The sequence below is a fragment of the Microcebus murinus genome, chromosome X (assembly GCF_040939455.1).
Source record: "Microcebus murinus isolate Inina chromosome X, M.murinus_Inina_mat1.0, whole genome shotgun sequence".
Classification (NCBI taxonomy): domain Eukaryota; kingdom Metazoa; phylum Chordata; class Mammalia; order Primates; family Cheirogaleidae; genus Microcebus; species Microcebus murinus.
In genome coordinates, this window is record NC_134136.1 from 62,977,729 (window position 1) to 62,997,295 (window position 19,567).

The 19,567-nt window shown below is 44.9% G+C and overlaps 2 pseudogenes; one reads left to right on the forward strand and one right to left on the reverse strand.

Moving 5' to 3' along the window:
- Nucleotides 1-9,962: 9,962 nt before the first annotated feature.
- LOC105861747 (Y-box-binding protein 1 pseudogene) lies at nucleotides 9,963-10,768 on the reverse strand (annotated as a pseudogene).
- Nucleotides 10,769-10,780: 12 nt separating this feature from the next.
- On the forward strand, nucleotides 10,781-11,544 carry LOC105861749 (phosducin-like protein 3 pseudogene; annotated as a pseudogene).
- The last annotated feature ends 8,023 nt before the right edge of the window (nucleotides 11,545-19,567 follow it).

Below are 19,567 nucleotides of genomic sequence, written 5' to 3' on the forward strand. Positions count from 1 at the left end.
GGTTCAGACGTGAAAGGGGAGGGGCCCAAAACCAGGTGAGAGTGGTGCTAGGGCAACAAGGGGAGATATACAAGGAGGGGGACAAGACCATGGGCAGTGGGCAGGATGTATTCAGTGGACTTAGGGGATCATCAGGCATTGTGGGAATTAATTGGGTCAGCTGTAGGTCATGAAGGGAGCATAGACGGGGTGACCTGTCCTTTCAACAAATGTCAGCATGAAAAACATGAGAGAGTGGAAGGAGGATGAAGGCAGAGTCCTTCTTTGTGGTGTAAGTAATAGCTAAGACTTACAGAGTGAGTACTCTGTGCTAGGCACTATTCTGAGTCAATTATGTGTGACCAGTGATTTAATACTCAAAGCTCTGCAAGACAGGCATCATTATTATGGCTTTTGTAAAGATGAGGAACCCAGTGCCAAAGGAAGTTGAACAACTTGCCTGAGGGCACCAAGCCAGGGAGAAATGGATTTGGGTTCTAGCAGCCTGGCTTTTTCATTGATGCCCATAAGCACAGTGTCACATTCAACAACCTGAGCCTGGTGCTGGGTGCTGAGAGCAGACACCCATCCTTCTACTCCCTTATTCCTCCCTTCATTCAAGAAAAACTCCCCAGGAAAAGGGAAGACCTTAGAGAGAGGAGTTGGTTGACAAATCAGGACAAATCGTGATTGCAGCAAGGCAATTAAATGAATATTCAATAACAAAATAGAGGGCAGATTTCTAATATCAACTCTAGGTAAGAGTAGAAGGTAGTACTTTATACTGGTAAGCCAAGAGCAAGTGGACAGCAATCCTCTCCAGCTCAGGGATAAGAGTAGCAGCAGGACACAGAAGGTTCCAGCCATGTTTCTATCCTTTGAAGGTACTACCATTATGGAGAATAATAGGGCATATGTCAAGCAGAGAGTTATTATTCATCTTTGATCTGATTTTAAGTTCAACAGGGGCAGATGTCAATCTCTGTATCTGGATTTTTCTCAGCACCACTGTCAGACACACCTCTTTTATCCAGCTAGTTTGAATAGATACAGAACTCTCCTGAGGCTACCCTGATGGTAAGTTTTGGCTTTGGGTCAACACTTTTCTTTCTTTAAAATATTTGCAGGTTTACATTGTTGTTTCACTTTCAGCCACATCCATAGAAGAACTTCTCTCCCGGCCTTTCATTCAATCCCCTACAGCCCTTGCTCTGCCCCTGTGATATTGAAAGTTCACAAAAGTTGCCCCTTCTCATTAGTTCCTGAACAATCCTAGCCCTCGGTTCTTTCTCCATTAGAGGGTCTCAGAAAGAGAGCAGAGATCTCTAGTGAATGATCATGTCCTCAGGACTGACCTGGCCACATTGCCCAACTGCCTGCCCAGTGGAGAGCAGCACAGACTTCTTGACACTTCTTCCTGGCCTTGCACTTTACAGAAAGAGCAGAGTGACCCTCTCCCACCCAGCAGGCTTGCCCACATTGCCCTTAGGCTGGGCTCCCAGTTTTGGGCCTGGGGCCTTGTCCTTGCACATAGATGTCCTGGTCTTATAGGTACATTGGATGCTGGCCCCACATGAATGTGTGCTCCCTCTGGGCCCAACCTTACATCATTTCACATTCCCAGTTCCTCCCAGGAAGAGAATCTGAGGGGCAAGCAGGACTCCAGACAGTGGAGAGCAGCTACATCTCCATGACACTCCAAACATCACCCTGATGAAGGGCAGAGATTGAGACCCTCAAGCAGGGTGACCCGGCCCTCAGAGATTCAGGGGACCCAACCAGCTGGAACCTCCAAGGGCTATGGCTTGCTCCCTGGGCCCTGAGACTAGGAGACAGTCTCACTGCAGCCTGTACCCAACTGGTTCTCCTCCTGCTGCCATGGTGACAGTGGCACATACACTAGTCACTGTTGCCGTCTGTTCCAACTCAGCCACCTGGAACCAGGCTGTACCTCGGGCTCTCTCCCAGTTCTGCAGAGCAGTCCCCGAGGCCGCTGAGTCGGATTGACCCACGCCCCGGAACCAGCCTTTTCTCAGAAGGCTCCCTCTGTGGCCACCATGACAGCGCTTCCTCTCCCTGGCCACCAGAGTCCATTTGTGCACCCGAGGCTGCTCTTCCACTCACAACACCCCCTCCCACAGAAATCAGGAATCAGGGGTGCCCGCATTAACTGAGCCTCCCTTCCCCACACACACGCCAATTCAGGCCACCCCCCCCCCCAGCACTGGTAAGAGTCAGAAGGGCTTCGTGCTGCAGGAACGGCCTTCAGGACACTCTGAAAATGGATTCATGACCTATTTCCCAGCCCCTCTCACATCTGACCCTGCGGTAGGCCCTGGGCACAGATTCCCCAGTGGGCAGTCAGAGGAGGAGCTCACAGGGAGCACGTGAGTGCACAGTGGGTGCCAGAGTGTGTGAGAGGGCTCAGCCAGTGGGAATTCACCCCCTCCCTTACCAAGGAAGTAGTCTGGGGTATGGGCGCTATCACTACCTCCAGGGCAAAGGTTAAATCAGAAAAGCTGGACCAGACCAGCAGAGCTGCAAGATGGCCTTCCCGGTTCCCAGAGACCAGTACCCAAAGATCTCTTTTTTCACATCAGGCATGTTAAAAAGAAATGTCAGGGCAGCCGCAACAAGAATCCTGGTGGATGCAGCAGACACAGCTGGAAGGCAATTCCTCCAGCTGATATTCTGAAATTGCACTTGTGCAATTTTTCTGGAAGGTCTTTTCTAAAGGCCTTTCCAGGCGAAACCATGGCAAATCTGAGCACTGGTTAAAGCAGTTTTTATTCAGATGTGAGGCAAAGCCTTGCCTTAGACCCTCCATAGTGTTTCCCATGCGTCTTTCCCTACTTCCCTCTTTTACAGGCTTTTGCCCGTGGGAGTGCAGAGGGCAGAGGCCGGCCTGGGAGCTCAAAGGCGGGCTTGGAGGTTCAGCTCCCTGGCTCACCAGCTCCGGGAATGCAGGAATGTCACTGTGCCCCTCTGCACCTGTCTCCCTGTCTGTCCAGTGCATTAGGAGGAAGCAACGTCCACAGTGCCTGCCAATGTTTGAATCCCGCAGGTTCACGTCTCTTTCATTTCCTAGTTTCTCACTTTGGGACTTTGCAAGGTGATGGCAACTCGCCACATAACAGGACAACACGTCACCTGGAAATGACTGCAGTTCCAGGTTGCACCGCTGGGGTCGGTTTTTCCTGATGTCAAATTTAATATAATGTCAGACTGCATCCCCCTGGGAGTCAGAGCGAAATGGTTAAAGCTGAGGCTCTGCAGTCTCACACTGACACCCGCTTATCTCGCGCCCTTCCTGTGCCCCACGACCACGTGGACTTTCTTCTCTTCCCCTTATCAAAGCCTGCATTGCAGCAGTGACTGTCTCTTGCTGAAGGCCTCAGCAACGCCCTCCCCGAGGGCTTTGGGATGTAGTTCAAGGGAGTTGCCAGGAGACGGCGCTCTTCTCATTGGCGCAAGCCAGACGAGCTGGAGAAAGGAGTATTTCACCACACAACTGTGGCAAAATCGGCTTTCTGTAATTGAATAAACCATAAAGACGAGATAAATAGGTTTCAATAGTTATACGAGGTGAAAGAGCGTAAGCAAATAAGAACCTACGCCCCGGTTATGTGCTTTTGATTCCTCCACACGGTACAACAGTGATTTGCAAACAGGGCTGGAGAGCCCAACGCCCAGGGAGTCACAGGGAGCTTTCAGAACACCAGCAAATACTGGGAGAGGGTCAACCCCATGTTTTAAACTAGACGCAGTGTGGTTCGAGCAGGCTTTGGAGCGGGGAACCAGCTGGGTTTGAATCCTGGCTGTTCAGGTTATGAGCTGGGTGACTTTGGCCAGGTCCCCACAGTCTCTGGGCTTCACTTTATTTGCAAAATGATTAGTAATTCATTAAATCATCAGTGAAATAATGCACATGAAGAAATAAACATTTAGCAGGGAAGAGATCAGTAAATAAGTACAAGTCTTTATTAGCTTTATTTGTGGCTATTCATGCTTAGTCTCAGGGATGTCAAAAAGGTAGCACTGTGTCAGTGATCAAGAGCACAAGCTTTATCATTTAATATAGCAGCTCTGCCACTCAACAAGAGATTGTGGGAGTATCAGTCAACCTCTCTGAGCCTCAAATTCATGACTGGTGAAATCAGAATGTTTAACACCCATCCTGCAGGCTGCTGTGGAGATTAAACATGGCCATGCCTGTATAGGTGCCTTGCCCATACATGGAAACTGCTGTGGTAATATGAGAACAAAAGCAGCACTGCAAGTGCTCTTGTCTGTGGAAACAACTGACATTCATGCTGTCTTGTCTGTGCCTTGTTTATCTATTTCTCACCTGCCAGGCCTCAGCTGCAGATAAGAGTAGCAGACACTGAAGGTTTAAGAAAAAGAAAGAGAGAGAAAAAAGAAAACAATATAGGGGGCATTCTACCCATCACCATTTTTTCTGGTTTTGGAAAACACAGCTATTCTCTGACTTTGGTTTTACTACAACTTAAATCAACAGTGAGCCTCCCTGAAGCTCACAGTCTTTCTCTGCTGGTCCCTGCTGTGCTGGAAACCTCCAAAGTCCTTGTATCCTTGAACCTTGGGTTTCCTGCAGCTACTGGAGCAAGCCTCTTGGTACTGTCTCTCTCACAATTTCCTCTGGGAGAAAAATCAGCCACATTCCTGTCCCCACTTGTTTCCTTCCTGTAACTTTGCCTTTACCCCTGCCAGGGAGAAGGAGGCCTTGTGATGCTTTGTACTGTTTCCTGTCCCTGCTTCCTGATAACTTCCCAAACCCAGCCCACTTATTCCCCACTGGTACATTCAGCCCAGCTAGTGAGGCTATAGAGCCAGGCTTGTTTGTAGTGAGAAGAATTTTGAATCTCAGCACTTCAGAGCCCAAAGATAATTTTTATGCTTCATTTTTTTTGTTTTTAAGTTCTTATCAGTAGGATTTGAAATAAGATTTACAAAATGGTGGTACTTGTTGAAACTGGGTAATGGGTACATGGGAGTTTATTATACTTTTCTTTTAAATTTGATGTATGTTTGAAATTTTCCATATCTAGAAAGTTTAAAATATTTCCCCAGTAAAGAGCTGTAATCTAATGGTTTTTCAAGTCCCTTTTTATTTAAACAAAAGAATTCTTTTTATTTTTCAAATAAAATCTTAGGTGCAACCTAATATGTAAAACAAATTTAGGGCAAGCTGTTTCTGCTGAAGCTGTGGAAAGGGTGGTGACTTCTGGCCTTAGGTCCCCACCAGTAGAGAGAGCCCCTGAGCCACTTCTGTGGTCCCGTATGTTTGCTTGCTACTCAAAGTGTGGTCCAGGGACCGGCAGCACATTGTCACCCACAAGCTTGTGAGAAATGTAGACTCTAAGGGCCCCACCATGGACCTACTATAATAAACCAGGACTTGTGTTTTAACAAGAGTCCCCCCCCCGCCAGTGATTCAAGTGCACAGTGGAGTGTGAAAGGCATGGCTCTGTGGTAGATTTGGGCTCCAGAGGCTGAAATCCACTGACATAAGGAAACTTGTTTATTCCACCAATGAACTAAGTAAGGCTCACAATGATGTGCACAAAGCCATACAACTATTGAGTAGGACAGCCAAGGTTAATAGCCAGATTGCCTGACTCTTAGTCCATGCATTTCTGCTCTGTTCTTGTCAATTGCACCCTGTGACAGATCTCCCTCTGGTATCAGAGGCCAAGCTCATGCTTTATTTCTGGGACTAAGCCTCTGGCTTATGCCTAATGCCCATAACAGGGCCCCTGTATCAAGTTCCTGTACCTAAATCAATGACTTGCTTTCTTACTGTCTTAGTCAGCTCAGGCTACTATAACAAATTGCCACAGGCTGGGTGGCTCTTTCCTTCTTTTCTTTCCTTTCTTGTCTTTCTTATCTTACTCTGCCACCCTGGCTGGAGTGCAGTGCCATGTCCGCTCACTGTAACCTTGAACTCTTGAGCTCAAGTGATCTTCCTGCCTCAACCTTCAGAGTAGCTAGGACTATAGGTATGTGCCACCATGACTGGCTAATTTTTAATAGTTTTTTGAGACAGAGTCTCACTCTGTTGCCCAGGCTAGAGTGCCATGGCGTCAGCCTAGTTCAGAGCAACTTCAAACTTCTGGACTCAAGCAATCCTACTGACTCAGCTTCCCAAGTAGCTGGGACTACAGGCATGCGCCACCATGCCCAGCTAATTTTTTTTTTTTTTTTTTGAGACACAGTCTCACTCTGTTGCCTGGGCTACAGTGCCATGGCATCAGCCTAGCTCACAGCAACCTCAGTCTCCTGAGCTCAAGCGGTCCTACTGCCTCAGTCTCCTGAGTAGCTGGGACTACAGGCATGCGCCACCATGCCCGGCTAATATATATATATATATATATATATATATATATATATATATATATATATTTGTCCAATTAATTTCTTTCTATTTTTAGTAGAAACGGGGTCTCACTCTTGCTCAGGCTGGTTTCAAACTCCTGACCTTGAGCGATCCACCCGCCTTGGCCTCCCAGACTGCTAGTATTACAGACGTGAGCCACCACGCCCAGCCTTAATTTTTCTTTTTTTATGAGATGGAGTCTGGCTATGTTGCCCAAGCTGGTCTCGAACTTCTGGCCTCAAGTGATCCTTCCACCTCAGCCTCAAAATTGCTGAAATTACAGGTGTGAGCCACCACACCTGGCCCTATGTCTCTTCTATATGGGCGCTAATCCCATTCATGAGGGCTCTTATGAGCCTCGTGACCAAATCACCTCCCAAAGGCCTCATCTAATATCATCACATTAGGGGTTAGGATTTCATCCTATGAATTTTGGGGGGCACAAACATTCAGACCATAGCATTTACCTAACCCCAAGTTCCTACAGAACTGGGGTTAAATCTTGTCCCCACAACTTATTCTCTGACTCCCTGACATGATTTGCTATAGATGAATGATTTATGATAAAGAACTGCTATGAACATTTCTTAAGTTCAAGTCCATGCATATCTCCAATTGTGGAAATAAAAAAGAAGGCTGGCAAGATTTGAATGTTCCTGGGCCTTTAATATATAGATATATGCCTTTAATGGCCAGAATGATACAGAATTCATGAATGCAGAATGCATTATTCTGCTGGGAAAGAAGGCAGCGGTTCTTGTGCTCATGAGATTAGCTGGGAAAGGTTATTACTACCTACCTATTGCTGTTGATCAGCAGAAGAAAAAGCCTTCACCTGTCTTGTGAGGTTTTAAGAATTAGAGATAAATCTCAAGCAATCTTAGCTGTTCCTTCTAGATTTCAGCACACAAAGCAGAGTGTGATTTGGGACAGGAACTGCTTAAGTTATTTGTGTCCCTTGATGTCTGTGTCAGGTTATTAGAATAACATGGAAGTGGCTGCTGAAATTGCTATAGCCCCAGAGTAAAAATGAGGAACAATGATTCCTTAACAAGAATAATTTATCCAGGCTTCTACAAATTATGTAGGGCCACTAGTTTCCAAGGGGTGTGGTGGGGGACTAAATGCTACTCCAGGAAAAAACTTATTTCCTTATCACTTGACCACTTCCCAAAAACTGGCAGAAGTGAAAGACTTCTGGTTTCTATGGGTCCTAGAAGAGATTTGTGAAAACTGATTCATTATTGCAAAGCCCTTTAAACGTCTTACATTAAGGGTATCATTTCTCAGCTGGGGTCTTGGTAAGAAAAGGGGCATGCCAAGGATAAGAAGACCAAGGGTCAGGAGTCTGGGAACAGGTTAGCTGGGTGCTGTGCTCTGGACCTAACCCTGGATGAAGTCAAGTTGTTGACCAAGGCTCCAGTTTTCATATGTGGCTCAGAATCTTCTTCCAAGCTTACTGGTTGTTGAAAAAATTCATTTCCTTGTGGTTGCAGGACTGAGATCCCTGTATTTTGCTGGCTTGTCATCCAGGGGTCACTCTCAACTCCTAGATGCCACCCACAGTTCCTTACCACATGGCCCCATAGGCATTCACAGTAGGGCTGTCTGCTTTTTTCTAGGTCATCAGGAACAACTTTCTCTGACATTCACGTTTTATTTTATCTTTGTCTTTTTTGTTTTTTGGGGTTTTTTGTTTGTTTGTTTGTTTGTTTGTTTGTTTGTTTGTTTGTTTGTTTGTTTTGAGACAGAGTCTCGTTTTGTTGCTCAAGCTAGAGTGAGTGCTGTGGCGTCAGCCTAGCTCACAGCAATCTCAAACTCCTGGGCTCCAGCGATCCTCCTGCCTCAGCCTCCCGAGTAGTTGGGACTACAGGCATGCACCACCATGCCCGGCTAATTTTTTGTATATATATATATTAGTTGGCCAATTAATTTCTTTCTATTTATGGTAGAGACGGGGTCTCGCTCTTGGCTCAGGCTGGTTTCGAACTCCTGACCTCGAGCAATCTGCCTGCCTCAGCCTCCCAGAGTGCTAGGATTACAGGCATGAGCCACAGGCCCGGCCTTCTTTGTCTTTTGTATCATTTGTTTATTTTTTATTTAAAAATATTAAGGGGCTACAAATGTTTTTGTTACATGTATACCTTGTATAATGCTTAAGTCGGGGCATTTAGTGTGCTCATCACCAGAATAATGTTCATTGTATCTGATAGGTAAGTTAAAAACCCTTCACCACCCCCGTCTTGGATTCCAATGACCTTTACATCTCTTTGTGCTTGTGTGCAGCCATCATTTAGTTCCCAGTTATTACAGAGTACATGTGGTGTCTGGTTTTCCATTCCTGAGATACTTCGCTTAGGATAATGGTCTCCAATTTCATCCAAGTTTCTACAAACAACATTATTTGATTCCTTTTTATGCCTGAGTAAGTACACCATGGTGTGTGTTTGTGTATATATATATATATATATATCTCCCATCTTCTTAATCTTCTCATGAATTGTTGGGCACTTTGGTTGTTCCCACATCTTTGCAATTATGAATTGTGCTGAAATAAACATTCAAGTGCAGGTGTCTTTTTCATAAAATGTCTTCTTTTCCTTTCAGTATATACCTAGTAGCGGCATGGCTAAATCAAATGGTAACTCTATTTCTTTGACGAATGAATCTTCATACTGTTTTCCATAGAGGTTGTACTAGTTTACATTCCCACCAATAACATATAAGCATTCCTTTCTTTTTGCATCCATGCCAGCATCTGTTGTGTTTTGACTTTTTAGTAATGGCCATTCTGACAGGAATAAGGTGATATCTCATTGCTGTTTTAATTTTCATTTTACTGATGATTAGCAAAGTTGAACATTTTTTCATGTTTGTTGGCCATTTGTCTATCTTCTTTTGAAAGCTTCTGTTCATGTCTTTTGCCAACTTATTTTTTTTTGAGACAGAGTCTCACTTTGTTGCTGGGACTAGAGTGCCATGGTGTCAGCCTAGCTCACAGCAACCTCAAACTCCTGGGCTCAAGCAATCCTTCTGCTTTAGCCTCCCAAGTATCTGGGACTACAGGCATGTGGCACCATGCCCGGCTAATTTTTTCTATATGTTTTTAGTTGGCCAATTAATTTCTTTCTATTTTTTTTAGTAGAGACGGGATCTCACTCTTGCTCAGGCTGGTCTCATACTCCTGACCTCAAGCGATCCTCCTGCCTCAGCCTCCCAGAGTGCTAGGATTACAGGCGTGAGCCACCACGCCTGGCCTTTTGCCAACTTTTTAATGGGGCTGTTTTTTTCTTGCTGATTTGTTTGAATTTTTATAGATTCTCGATATTAACCCTTTATTGGATGTATAGCTTGTGAATATTTTCTCCTATTCTGTATGTTATTTATTTACTCTGTTGATTATTTCCTTTACTGTGCAGAAGCCTTTAAATTTAGATAGTTCTGGTTATCTTGTCACTGGACAAAAACCAAGCACTTAAGGGCTTTAGCTCCAATCTTTTATTCATTTATTATTGCTGGAATTTCATATTCATTTCTTGTTGTTGGATGATTGAATCAAATGACAGTAGAGATGGTAAGCTGGCGTTTACACAGGCCCACCCTGCTCAGCCTTTGGAAAGGAGGAATTCTGAGCTGGTTGATAGTAGCTTTTGTCTTTTTGCCACCTTGTGGTTTAGGGTTTTCTGGGCATCTGCTTGGGTTATTCAAGTTGCGGGGGTACCAACATTTGTTCTCTTCATTGCCGTACTCTCTAGGCTGACTTTGGCAAGGAGGGCCCCTGCAAAATCGTGGTCTATGCCCCAACACATATTCTATCTTATAGGTTATCTTTTTCTCCTGTGCCCTGGTTGTCAGCACCCACTATCACTTCTCCCTGCACAGGAGGGTTGGAATACTGTGGTCCGCGCCCATAGGGTCGCCCATGCAGTATGGTGGGAAACTTCGCCTGCAGTAGGGTGGGTGGGTATTGTTGGGCCTGGTCTTCAGAGCGCTCTCTGATCCCTCCTTCTCTTCCCCACTCTCACTATTCTGGCAATTCTGCTGGCAATTGCATGGAGGACCCCTGCAACATGGGTAGCATCTATAATGGTTATAGTCTACTGCATATTCACTGCTTTGAAATGGAACACCACCAGGGCCTGTGACATCTGCTGCCTCTGCACCCTTTTCTCCTTCAACAACATCAAACTCCACAGTCTCTCCTTCTCCTACACTGTGAAGGTGCTTTGTGGGGTTACTCTTCTTCATGGCAGTCAGGTGTACAAATACATCTTCCTTGGTGTCATTCCTGTTGATGAAACCATATCCATTTCTTACATTGAACCATTTTACTGTTCCCAAAACCTTCATTGCCATGGCTTTCTTGTCCCTACCAGCAGGTGATGCCAATGTGAGACCACTGGCGTGAGTGGTTGGAGACACAATGCAGGACCCCAACACAGACACTGAGTGGAATGACATCTTATGCAAAAAGGGCATCTTTCCCTCAAAGGAAAGTTTGGAAGATTTGGAAAAGGAGGCAGAAGAGGAGGAGCAGAGAGTCCTCCACCAGTCAGTGGTGAAAATATATAAGATATGACTTTGAAAGAGCTGGAAGATAATGAAGTTGAATTTAATGAGGAGGATGAACGTGCTATTGAAATGTACAGGCAGCAAAGACTGGCTGAGTGGAAAGCAACTAAATTGAAGAATAAATTTGGAGAAGTTTTGGAGATCTCAGGAAAGGATTATGTTCAAGAAGTTAACAAAGCCGGTGAGGGCTTGTGGGTAGTCTTTCACCTTTATAAACAAGGGATTCCCCTTTGTGCCCTGATAAATCAGCACCTCAGGGACTTGCCAGGAAGTTTCCTGATGTCAAATTTATCAAAGCCATTTCAACAACCTGGATACCCAATTATCCTGATAGGAATCTGCCCACGATATTTGTTTACCTCAAAGGTGATATCAAGGCTCAGTTTATTGGTCCTCTGGTGTTTGGAGGCATGAACCTGACCAGAGATGAGCTGGAGTGGAAACTGTCTGAGTCTGGAGCAGTCAAGACAGACCTGAAGGAGAACCCTAAGAAACCGATTGAAGACACATTGCTGTCCTCAGTGCGGTGCTCTGTCCCCCTGAGGAAGGATAGTGATTCTGAGGAGACTAAGGCTGCAGCTGCCACAGCTTGCTGAACTTTCTTGATGTGACAAATTGTCTGGATTTTTGTCAACAAGAAAAAGTAAGAATGAATCATTTGGGTTTTTAAAGCCTTTTATAATTATGTTTCAAATCTCATACATTTTAGAAATGATTATTGCTGGGAACTCTATCAAATTTCTTGGAACTCTTTTTAAATTATAACATTTCTTTAAAAAAAATTAAAAACAGCCATTGGTATGGCAAATGTCTATGTTTTTCTCACTTATATTTTAAGTAAGCCATAAAACCTAATCACTATTTTTTGACATACAACTATATAAAAAGGAATATGGAGTTTTAAGTAAATGTGAATAGATTATACAGTGGAAAATGGCAAAAAAAAAAAAACACAAAAACCAAAAAACATTTATCAGGTGTCGGGAATGTGGGAGGCAGAAGGTGGGGTTGGGTACATACACACATAATGAGTATGATGCACATCATCTAGGGGATGGACATGCTTGAAGCTCTGACTCGGGGAGGGGGGCAAGGGCAACATATGTAACCTAAACATTTGTACCCCCATAATATGCTGAAATAAAAAAAATAACCATCTTCTATATTTGTACTTAAGAGTACAGTACTCACATTTGTACTGTGAGATCGATGACAGAATTGGATATTGGTATTTATTTCTTCAGCTGTGGGGCAGTGTGCTAAATGACCACTGCAGTCATGGGAGATTGTGCCCCTGACACAGTCTTTGGTATAGCAGCAGTAGTTGTTGGCATCAAGAGACATGGATAACCACAGTGAGTGGGAACTGGAACTGAAAAGAACTGTTCTTCCAAGGACATGTGAGAAACCCCTGAGGTATATCCAGAAGTCCTCAGGGGCCACTGTGGAGGGGATCTGAGGCATCATCAAAGCTGATGGAGGTTCAGTCAGAGAAGTACTGATTCGAGTTTATTACTATGACCCTATTTTTACCTCTATGCCGGTGTCCTGGGAAACACGGGTTACATTTTAGAAGCCTAATTGGGTTGAAATATTTTAAGAAAATCATTTTTCTTCTCATACCTGCTCAGCTGCTAAACTACTAGAATGGTCCCTTGGAAAACAGACTTGTGTCTCACAGGCTGTGAAGGTCTTTCAGGCACCACTAAGAAGAATGTTTTTGAGATTACTTTGCTATTGATACTTGGCACTTGGAGAGGTGCCATGTTTGGGTACCCGATGTATATGAGAAGGAAATCAAGGGTTGCTGCTCTCAAGAGAGCATATCAAAGGAAAAAAAAGAAAGAAAGGAAAAAAAGAGAACATACCAAATGCTCTGGGTGAGCTGTTATATGGGAAAAACACACTCCAAAATGGTGCGGTAGGCAGAATAATGCCTCCCTCAAAGATGTCCATGTCCTAATCCCTGAAACCTGTGAATAAGTTATGTTACATGGAAAAGGGGAATTAAGGTTGCAGATGGAATTATGGTTGCTAATCAGCTGATTTTAAAATAGACCATCCTGGATAATCTGGAAAGGCCCGATACAATCACAAGATTTCTTGAAAATGGAAGAGGGAAGCAGAAGAGTCAATGTCAGAGTCATGTGATGTGAGAAAGACTCAATTGGCCGTTGCTGGCTTTGCCAGTGAAAGTGGGCCATGAGCCAAGGAACGCAGACCGCTTCTAAAAGCTGGAAAAGGCAAGAAAATGGATTCTTCTCTATAGCCTCCAGAAAGGAACACAGCCCAGTCAACACATTGGTTTTAGCCCAGTGAGACATGTATCAGATTGAACTACAGAACTTAAAGATAATACATCTGTGTTGTTTTGAGCCACTAAGTTTGTGGTAATTTGTTATAGAATAAGTAAAAGACTAATACAAATTGCAATTCCTTTGATTTGGGTTGGTTAGTTGCTTTATTTTTCCTGATATTTGATTTATTTTGAAATTTCAAAGAACACTAAAGAAGTACATAGGGTATTTTGTTTATAAAAAATTTACATCTGGGTAGATGTATAGATTTCTTTATAGATATAGTTGAAGACCACTACCCAACTTTGTGTGATTTGTCTAAGGTGTAACTGCATCATCTCTTGAAAAGCATCAGGAGAGGGAGTAGACGTCTTTGAAGCTGATCCATAAGTTAGGTCATAGAAACAGTGAAATTTTTAAAAAATCAGGGCCTTCCCTTCAGCTGGAAGGGAAGTCCATAGCAGACTGTGTGGGTAAATTAAGAATTTTAGCTTGGGTTCAGCTACTTGGACACAATTCTCTGGGAATTGGGCTCATGTTATTTGTAATGGGTTTTTGTTTGATGTGTCAACTCGGCTAGGTTACAGTTTCTAGTTATTTAATCAAACATTAATCTAGTTGTTACTGTAAAGGGAGTTTATATAATAAATATGATTAGAACCTATAATGAGTTGACTCTAGGAAAGAGAGATTATCCTGATTAATCTGAGTTGGTCTAATTCAATCTGTTGGAATGTCTGCCTTAAAAACAGGTCTGAGGGGGTTGTGGAGCAAGATGGCAGACGAATAACACCGCCAGACAGAGTGTCTCTGCAGAAAAGACAGATTCTAGCAGAAATTAGAGGAAAGAAGCAAGAAGACGAGCATACAGCAGACGAGGGCCGGAAGGAGGGGTACCTGAGACCCCGGGAGACTCCACGGGAGGAGGCTGCGGAGGAGAACTGGAGGCTGAGACCACCGGAGCAGCCCAGAGACCAGCGGCAAGGGTAGGTGGATTGGCTGTTTCCCCTCCCCTGCATTTGGGACTGCTGGTGGGCTGCCCAGCGGGTGGAGAGACCTGCGGACACCAGCCCAGAGACTGCCGCCGCCTGCCAACGGTGAGCCTGTAGCAGACTTGGCACCAGGTTCCCAACTTCCTCCGGGCACCTCCGTGTGCACGGACCCGAGCCGCGCGGCAGGCGCCATATTGCCTCCTCCTCCCCTCCGCCGACCCTACCCGCGGCTGCCCAGGGAGACAATACAGCCACCAGTCAGAGGCACCTCCAGGACACAGGACCTTCCCTTTTGGGACCGTACAGCTGACTCAGGGGAACTCAGACTGTGAGCCCCTACCCGCCCGCCCTCCCAGGTGCTGCTGGCACATTGTTCCCAGGAGAACAGTGCCGACTCAGAGGCTGAGAGACATAGACTCAGCTTGGGCTCCCTGTGGGTGAATTGGGACCGGAACTCCTCTCCCTGGTGGGGATACAGTTTGAACTCTGGGATCCAGAGGTCGGACCTGCAGACCAGATCCCCTGCACCGAGGGCTAGCATTGCCCGGGGCACAGAAGGGTTATACGTGAACAGCCTACTGAGGTGTGTGTGCCTCCAGGGGCGGATCGGCGTCATAGAGGGCAACCCTCCTCCCAGGAGGAGGCCATGGGCCCAACCCAGGTGGCGTTCCTGTGCAGGGAACCTCCTCGCCGGCATCACAGTCCAGGGAGGCCTGGTGGCTTGTGGTCTGGCCTCCTGGCAGAGGCCCAGGAGTAGCTGTGGAGTTGGGGAGGGTGGAAAGAAGCGAGGCCTGCTCCAGACTGCGGGTCTCAGACAGCCCCACCCCCACATCCTGACTTTCTGGCTGAGCGGGACCACTCCAGCCCTGCCCTGACAGCTTTCCCTGGAAGCAGAGAATGGAACTTTGACCCCTGCTAACTGCCTGAGGGCAGGCTTACCCAACCCAGCTCCGCCCAGAACAAGAGCTGATAACAAGACACAAAATCAACAGCTGGTCCTTGCCTGTGAGAGTGGCCACTGCGTTGGTGCTCTAGGGCTTGGACCCTGGCTAGCCAGAAAAATAAAAAAACAAACAAACAAACAAACAAACAAAACACAAAATCAACAGCATATCCTGTTCCTCCAAGCAAAGGCCACCTACTGACAGGGACGGCATCTTGCACAGCCTTTCCACGGCACCCACTGACTCAATATACAGGGAGTGGTCCAATTTCACCCACAGACACCACCTAACGCCTCAGAAACTAAACAAGGTGTGTGAATACCCAAACAATAACTTAAGGAAAGAAACAACAACTGATTGACATGGGAAGAAATCAGCGAAAGAACTCAGGAAATATGAAGAACCAAACAGAAAATACACCCCCAAAGAGGATCACCAGCCCCCTAGAAATGGACACCAACCAAAATCAGGCAACCAATATGACAGAAGAGGAATTTCGTATGTGGATCATAAGAACACTCACCGACCTGCAACAACAACTCAATAACCAACACAAAGAAACCACAAAAAGCCTCCAGGATATGGGAAAAGAAATAGACACAATGAAGAAAAGTGTAACCGAACTCCTGGAAATGAAGAATCAATTCAAGGAACTACAAAATACAGTGGAAAGTCTCCAGAACAGGGTAGATGAAACAGAAGAAAGAATCTCAGAGCTTGAAGATAACACCCTCCAATTAAATAAATCAGTCACAGAAATAGAGCAGAGAAACAAGAGAAAAGAGCAAAGCCTACAAGAGCTGTGGGATTATGTGAAGAAACCTAATGTGAGGGTCATAGGGTTACCAGAAGGGGAAGAAGACAACACTCAAGGGTTGGACAAGCTGTTTGAAGATATAATAGAGGAAAATCTCCCAGGCCTTGCTCAAAATCTTGATATACAAGTTCAAGAAGCTCAGAGGACCCCTGGGAGATTCAATGCAAACAGGAAGATGTCACGACATGCAGTCATCAGACTGACCAAAGTATCAACTAAAGAGGCCCTTCTAAGAGCTGTAAGACAAAAGAAGCAAGTAACATACAAGGGAAAGCCAATTTGAATAACATCAGACTTCTCTAATGAGACTTTACAAGCAAGGAGAGACTGGGGCCCCATTCTCACTCTTTTGAAACAAAACAATGCCCAGCCTAGAATATTATTCCTTGCAAAACTAAGCTTCATATATGAAGGAGAAATAAAAACATTCTCAGACAAGCAAAGGCTCAGAGAATTCACCAAGACAAGACTAGCTCTACAAGAAGTACTTAAAACAGCGTTATACTTAGAACTCACGAAAATCAGGAAGAAAAAATCAAATAACCCCATTAAAAAGTGGGCAAAGGACTTGAACAGAAACTTTTCTAAAGAAGACAGAAGAATGGCCAACAAACATATGAAAAAATGCTCAACATCTCTAATCATCAGGGAAATGCAAATCAAAACCACAATGAGATATCACTTAACCCCAGTGAGAATGGCCTTTATCAAAAAATCTCTAAACAATAAATGCTGGCGTGGTTGCGGAGAGAGATGAACACTCCTACACTGCTGGTGGGACTGAAAACTAGTTCAACCTCTGTTGAAAGCAATATGGAGATACCTTAAAGCGATACAAGTGAATCTACCATTTGATCCAGCAATCCCATTGCTGGGCATCTACCCAAATGATCCAATGACACTCTACAAAAAAGACACCTGCACTCGAATGTTTATAGCAGCACAATTCATAATTGCAAGGCTGTGGAAACAGCCCAAGTGCCCATCAATCCAAGAATGGATTAATAAAATGTGGTATATGTATACCATGGAGTACTATTCAGCTCTAAGAAACAATGGTGATATAGCACATCTTATATTTTCCTGGTTAGAGCTGGAACCCATACTACTAAGTGAAGTAACCCAAGAATGGAAAAACAAGCACCAGATATATTCTCCAGCAAACTGGTATTAACTGAGTAGCACCTAAGTGGACACATAGGTACTACAGTAATAGGGTATTGGGCAGGTGGGAGGGGGGAGGGGGTCAGGTATATACATACATAATGAGTGAGATGTGCACCATCTGGGGGATGGTCATGCTGGAGACTCAGACTTTTGGGGGGAGGAGGGGAAATGGGCATTTATTGAAACCTTAAAATCTGTACCCCCATAATATGCCGAAAAAAAAAAAACAGGTCTGAGGCTTCCCCATGAAAGAGAAGAAATTCTACCTGTGGACTTCAGCTGCTACTGAGGTAGGGAAGGTGGATACAAGTAGGTCAGCTGTAGGCACTGGGAAAACCAGCACTTAAAAGATACTCTGAATATAGGTGTATCAGAAAAAGGCCATAAAAGCTTCTGTGGTGAGGAACCTTGGCGCTGAGAATGATAGCTCAACAAAGGACAGTGTGACTTTATGTCCCACCGTGGCAACATGGAAGCTCAGATAGAATAAAGGCTGTGTTCTGTGATGTTGGACAGTGGATGATAGTAACTATAATTGTCCCATACTTTCTGTGAATAGACCTTGACCATCTCCCACGGCCACTTGGAAGCTGAGGGAGTTACTTTAACTCCTTCAGCCTTGTTTCCTCATCAGTAAAATGGGGATAATGATAGTACCTGTTTCCTAGGAATGTTGTGATGGTTCCATGAGAGGAGGCATGTAAAGTGCTTCAGCCAACTTCTTAGATTTGCTGAAGCATATAAGATGTTTCAGACTTTGGTGTCTTTACTTTTTGTTCCTTCTGCATGGTAGGAGGAACTTCCTACATCTGGCTCCAACCTTCTCAGACCCAGCTAGAAAATTCTTTGTCATGTGTCAAGATGGAACTCAAGGGTCCTCTCTCTGTGAGCCTTTTCTTGATGGCCCTATTAGGCAAAGCTGATCACTCTTATTCCGTGAACAGTTGAACAAGCTTCTTTCAGTGTCTTGGCAGGATTCAGTGAAGAACATAAAAAGTTTGCACCAATCCAGGCTCTGGATTCTTCGCCTCCCGTCCTGGTACTCTAATTCCCAATTGCTGCTGTTCTTCAAGTGAACTATACTGGAACAGCAACTAGACTAAGTTAAAAGGCTTATCTAAGGACACATCCAGTTGCAAATAGACTAAATGTATCATTTAACTGTAGGTAAGAAAACCCCACAATGGGCCCCTGGGGGATCAGCTCAGAGGCGTGTCTCTGTTTTGCCTGCCTTGGGACCTTTTTAGGGCTACAGCAGCCCCCTGAGCAGCATTAACTGAAAGAACTTAAAGGCAAATATACTAGCCATAGCTGTCAAAGGCAAGGGATAACAGACAGGGCAAGCAATAGACAGACCAGAAAGCCTCGGAGGTATTAATAGGAGGCTGGGGAAGGCTGTAGATGGGAGAATATGGGCTTTGTAAAGCTTCTGAGTATATTGAGGGCTCTAGAAGGCCACGCACATGCCCAGGGTTGGATGGATGCTCAAAGAAGACCTGAGAAGACTCTGAGCTTTCGCCTAGGGCTGACGTTTAAGCTCTCCACAAGCACATAGTGAAGGCTGAGTCCAAGCTGTAAAGTGCCTGGCTAAGTGTTGAGGAAGGGCCTAACACAGAGCCAATCTACAAAGACCAGGAGTGTGTTCTTATTTTTCTCTCCAGGCATGTAAGGAAATCTCTGTCCTATTATTAGTGAACCAAAAAGCTAACAAAGACTTCAGTGAATGCACACAACAAAGTCATAAGGCATCTCTGAGTCTGCTGTGTCCCCTCCCTCATATATCCAGTTAAGACAGACTCCACTTCCTGTGGCTTCAGAAATCCATCCTCTTTTGTCCCCATCAGCTTTGCCATGGTTTAGATACACATTATTTTCCCCTGAAGTCACTGCAAGATTTTTATTACTGTTCTGTTGCCAGGTTTTCACCTCCATCCACACCAATGCTAAATTCATCTTCCTCATCTCAGGTAAGGTGGTCCATGGAAAACATAAATATGACCACACCACTGCCTTCTCCAACACCCTTCAACAAAGGTTCATTTTCTTTATGTTAAAGTTTGGACTCAGGGCTGTGCGCAGTGGCTCACGCTTGTAATCCTAGCACTCTGGAAGGCCGAGGTGGAGGATCGCTTGAAGTCAGGAGTTTGAAACCAGCATAAGCAAGAGTGAGACCCCATCTCTATTAAAAATAGAAAGAAATTAATTGACCAACTAAACATACATATAGAAAAATTAGCTGGGCATGGTGGCGCATGCCTGTAGTCCCAGCTACTCAGGAGGCTGAGGCAGAAGGATTGCTTGAACCCAGAAGATTGCTGTGAGCTAGGCTGACGCGACGGCACTCACTCTAGCCTGGGGCGACAAAGTGAGACTCTGTCTCAAAAAAAAAAATTAAATAAATA